This window comes from Orcinus orca, chromosome 3 (genome assembly GCF_937001465.1).
Source record: "Orcinus orca chromosome 3, mOrcOrc1.1, whole genome shotgun sequence".
Lineage (NCBI taxonomy): Eukaryota > Metazoa > Chordata > Mammalia > Artiodactyla > Delphinidae > Orcinus > Orcinus orca.
The window spans coordinates 94,839,297-94,844,824 of record NC_064561.1 but is presented as its reverse complement, the minus strand read 5'-3'; the positions used below and the strand labels follow the sequence as shown (position 1 = coordinate 94,844,824).

Sequence of the window (5,528 nt, the reverse complement as noted above, 5' to 3'; positions counted from 1 at the left end):
GGCTGTAATTACCAATGAAAACAATAATCTGTCCACTCAATGAAAAACTGAACATCTCTTATTCCAAAACTTATCTTCCATAAAACAAAAGCTGCCTGAGATTTCACTATCAGAAATTTACTGTTTGTCATCTCATTTATTTTATAAACTTAATAATGTTGCCCCTCAAAATTCCTTAACTAGAATCACCTATTTCAGTTAATTGAAATCACCTAGTCATCCAAGCTATAAACCTCTGTGCCTTTTTTCTAAATCATTTCACCTTTATAATATACTACACTTCCTGGATACATGTACATGTATTGCTGAGTTGCCTTGCTGTGCACCTGAAGCTATCACAACATTGTTAATTGGCTATACTCCAACATAAAATAAAAAGTTAAATAAATATATACTACACTTCCAAACTCCATTAATTATTCTCTCTTCTCCATATACCCAGTTCCAGGCCCCTTAAAAATGCTCAAGTGGAACATTACAGTTATCTCGTAACTAGTCTCACTCTTCCCAGACTACACCTGTCAAAAGCCTCATGCTGCTTCTAAATGATGGACTTGATTAGGACATCTTGACCTAAAGGAAAAAGCAAAACAGACAAACAACAACAAAGAAAAAACCCAGAAGGTTCCTGATGTTACCTACAGAGTAAGAATCAAACGCTACTCACTGACTGGCTGAAGACAGTATGGAAAGAGCATTGGTCTTACATCATTGTTGTAGTATTTATTAGCTGATTATTCTTAAAGAAATTATTTAAACTCTCTGAGCCTTAAAGTTTAGTAATACCTAACCTAAGAAAGTTGCTGTGCTAGTAAAATGAGACCGTTCACATGAGACTGCTTAGCAGAGCAGAAAATCCAGAAATCAGTTTTTCTTCTTTCTTTACTCAATATATTCTCAGACTGCTTTGTAGATTACCTCCTGCCATGCCCATCCCCTTGCAATCTGAGCTCTAATATTCCAATTTCTCACAAACATATGCATAACTATGTCTCATTTCTTCTTCCTGGAATTCTTCTCTTAGCCTTTCTCACTTGGCCAACTTGTACTCATCTTTCAAAATGCAGTTCAGGTATTACCTCTCTTGCCACAATTTCTCTAAGCCACCTGCACTCCCTAATCAGAAGAGATTCCTGAGTCCTCTGGCCTGACAACTGTACATTTCAGTGTTTTCACATGCTCTGCGTCAAGAACTGTAAAGGATGTGAATTTTTACCTACTCTCAAGCTAACAAGTTTGCCTGTCACAGTTTCATGCTGGCAGAAGACAAGAGAATCCTGGATGAGAGATGATGGACTTCACTAATCACAGCATAGCAAGCAGCAAGAGATTTACGTTCAGATTGGTTCTCCTTACTCCCCAGGTCCCGTGGTGTTGAGGCAGAGGGAGCCCAAGTGGATGCAGAGCAGGTAGTGGAATCCTGAGCATAGAGAATCTGACTCTATTTATGGCCTTAGAGCAAATCTATCAACCTTAGCCCCAGAGGGAAACACTGGACAATATGCAAGGCTGTGCTTTGCTCCACACGGAGATACCAACTCTATCTTCCAAGGCTTTCCCTCTACAAAATCTGTGAGAAGATAAACTAGAATGAAAGGGCAGTTAGTGCTGCTTACAAATTTTGCAGAAACCTGAGAGATCCATGGGGAACTGTCTCTCAACACTTTCACGGGAGTTTTCCATTTGTTTCCAAGTTGGGGGAGGACGATGCACATTGGACAGTGTCCTATTCCCAGCAGGATCCCAGTGCCAACAAAAAGGACATCTGCTAAAGAGAGGCTGCTCCAATCTTATTCTCCCACTAGAAAATCGCCAAAGAGGAGTAAGTTAGGGTGACTGTCCAAAGCAGGCAGGGTAAGCCCAAGTTGAAGACTAGTTCCAAATGTACATATTTTTTCATTTTAGCTGAGGTGACTATACATTATTTAAGTAAATACTTTTGACTTTAGTAAGATCATAAATCTCTAAAATTTTTCTTCTATTTTTTTTTTTTTGTTGGAAAAGTCCAGGCTTTGTATCTACCAAAAATTCAGCTAGAAGCTCTGAGTCATAGCTACATCTTAATGGCACCTACTGTGAGCCTTACCCTTCATTTACATTGTCTCTAATCCTCATACCAACCACGTGAGGAAATTTCCATATTCCAAATTTTTGGAATGAGTACTTAATCCAAAGTGACAGAACTAATAAGTGGAGGACCTATGTTTTTTGAACCCAGTGTATTTGTTTCCAAATTCTATAAACTAAACTTCCTCATAACATTTCTCTTCTGAGATTACTTTGCCTCCATGACCACCAGCTAAGACTGCAGCACTAAGGGAAATGGAGTTTGATTCTGGAAGTTGGCCCAGACTCAGGTCAGATGTGACCTCATGGATGGAGCTAAGTGAGAGCCACCAAGAGCAGAGACAGAAAAGCCCCTGAGTCTCACCTCACCTACCTTTCAGTTTTGGCTAAAGCCCATCGTTAATGTAGATATAATGAAGCACAGTGTTTCTCTGTTCACTTCATAGGAAGTTTGGGGCAGCCTCTCTTTGGCAGAAGAGACAGGAATGTTTCAAAAGGCAGACCAATTTTATAAAGATTCCTATTAGCATTTTTATTCTCAGATTAGCGTTGTCCATAAAGTCCCAGATGGTTTCCTGCCTCTACCACTTAGAAGATCAATTATCTAACCTCTCTGAGCCTCTGTTTCATTGTATGAAAAGTGAAAATAATAATCCCTATCTCTAAGAACGCGTAAGAATAAAAGCAAAGAAGTATGTCAGTTGCCTAGCAAGAGTGCCTGAACCGAGAATGGTGTCCCCTTTTGCTCTCACCCAGACATTACAAGGCTATGGTTATTATGTGCTACTCCTGGAAGACGAACGGATATCACAGATAAAGAAAACATTGGTCTCAGATAACTCAAATATTTAATTTTAGATGACTGCTGCTGGATATGGATTCTGGACCAGAAATGAAGAAGCTAACTTCCTTCCCAGCAATCAAAGGAACATCAAACCCTTTTGCTCAGTGCAGTTTTCCCAGAGGAAATTCAAAGCTTGGCTGAGGAGTTGTAAAAGTTAAACTATTTGTTTGTGGCTGTTGGATAAGTGAGCAGAGCATGTAGAGATGTTCACCAGACCATTCTCCCAGCTGGCTAGTACTGAAAAAGAGAAAAACTTGTAGAAATTCTGCAAAACATAGGTGACGAAAAAACTATAGTTTTCGCTGAAACTAAGAAGAAAGCAGATTTTATTGTAACTTTTCTTTGTCAGGAAAAAAATAGCAACCATATGTATTCACGGTGGTCTGGAACAGAGAGAAAAAGCAAACTCTTGGGGATTTTCATTGTGGAAAGTGCCCAGTTTTCGTAGCTACTTCAGTAGCTGCCAGAGGGCTAGATATTGAAAATGTTTGATATGTTATCAGTTTTGATGATGTTTTGATGATGTGATGATGTGTTCATTGAATCCAGTGTACTGGTCATTGTGGAAATATGAGATATTTCCTATTTTGATGCCCAGATTACCATATAGCACAGCCTCCAATGAAAGTACCACCAGATGCTCAACAGGGTGTTCTGCACAGTTGGAAGAAAGTGCCTTGAGCACATGTGTTCCTGGCTTCCGTGACAGAACAAGAGGAAATGTGTTTGCATCTGATGATCCTAAAAAGAATCATCAGGGCAAGAGCACCCTGAACACAGCAAGATTTTCTTTTTCACAAGCTCCCAATCCAGTAGATAATGAATCATGGGATTAAAGCTAAATCACTGAAGTTTGTGGTATAGTTTTGCTGCAAAGAAAATAATTTTAATTTTTGAGACAAGTGTGAAGTCTGACATTCTGTGTCTCCTGTCTTCCTGTTCTTACTCGTACCCTCAAAAAATTAAATCTTTACTGACTAGGTAATGTGAGAGGCTAAAAATTACAATATTGCAGTTACTGATACAAATGGTGTTAAGTGGAAAAATTAAAGCATTCTAAATGTCTTGAAAAAAATTTTTTTTGAAAAGAGGTTACAGTTTACTTGGGGAGAGAATAGAGAATAACCAGAAGAGATGACAAAATATTCTTCAGGACGTAAGATGGAAAGAAATTTAACGCAATGGGAGTAGAAGGAAAGCTCTTACTTCCAGCCTGTGAGATTGAGAATTTCATTAAGATGAACTTGCTCTTCCTTAATCAATAGGAATGACCTATGGAGATGTCCTTCACTCTATCTAATTTACTTGCCCCCTCTTGTCCTGTTCTTTGGCTTCAGCACGATTACAGGAAGAGGAAACAGTCAGATGGAAACAAGAAAAGGCACAACTCAAGAGAATCAAACTTCTTTGCCCTTTCCAGAGAGAAAGATATTTATATCAGTTTTCCACCCAAATGTCTACCCTGTGAGTTTGCTTGGCCTTTCTGTGGTATTTGCCTAATTTTCCTTAAAGAAAAATTGCACATTGCCTCCCAACTAAGGTTTACTAAGATCTCTTAGTAAGGAAAATTGAAACAATGAATATCAGCTAGGCAACTTAGTCTATCTGCCAAAATGAATTTTGCTTTTCTTACTTAACAATACACCTTGCAGTCTTTCCCATGTTAATGTATACCTCATTATTTTTTTTAATTAATTTATTTATTTGTATACTTTTGGCTGCATTGGGTCTCCGTTGCTGCATGCAGGCTGTCTCTAGCTGCGGCGAGCGGTGGCTACTGTTTGTTGCGGTGCTTGGGCTTCTCATTGCGGTGGCTTCTCTTGTTGCGGAGCACTGGCTCTAGGCACGCAGGCTTCAGTAGTTGTGGCGCACAGGCTCAGTAGTTGTGGCTTGCGGGCTCTAGAGTGCAGGCTCAGTAGTTGTGGCGCATGGGCTTAGTTGCTCCGCAGCACGTGGGATATTCCTGGATCAGGGTTCAAACCCACGTCCCCTGCATTGGCAGGTGGATTCTTAACCACTGCGCCACCAGGGAAGTCGATATCTCATTATTTTAAACAACTTTTTGGTATTCTATTGTATGGATGTACCACTATTTTTTTTTTTTAACAATTCACCTACTGAGGCACATAGCTATGCTTTATTTTGTTTTGTCTTTTCAAACAGTGCTAATGTGAGCATCCTTCATTCCTAATTTTATTTTTTAAAATTTATTTATTTTATTTATTTATTTTTGGCTGCGTTGGGTCTTCGTTGCTGTGAGCAGGCTTTCTCTAGTTGCAGCACGCGGGGGCTACTCTTCATTATGTTGTGCAGGCTTCTCATTGCAGTGGCTTCTCTTGTTGCAGAGCACAGGCTCTAGGCATGTGGGCTCAGTAGTTGTGGCTCACGGGCTCCAGAGCGCAGGCTCAGTAGTTGTGGTGCACGAGCTTAGTTGTTCTGCGGTATGTGGGATCTTCCAGAAACAGGGATCGAATCCGTATCCCCTGCATTGGCAGGTGGATTTTTAACCACTGTGCCACCAGGGAAACCCCCCATTCCTAATTTTATATTTGTAAGTTTGTATTTATTTTCTCATGAAGGGTTCCCGAAATTGTATAAGTTTCAGGCCTCACAACAC

The 5,528-nt window shown here is 39.9% G+C and overlaps 1 pseudogene; it reads left to right on the top strand.

Annotated features, from left to right (window-relative positions):
• Positions 1-1,707: 1,707 nt before the first annotated feature.
• Positions 1,708-3,920, top strand: LOC101287209 (probable ATP-dependent RNA helicase DDX4; annotated as a pseudogene).
• The last annotated feature ends 1,608 nt before the right edge of the window (positions 3,921-5,528 follow it).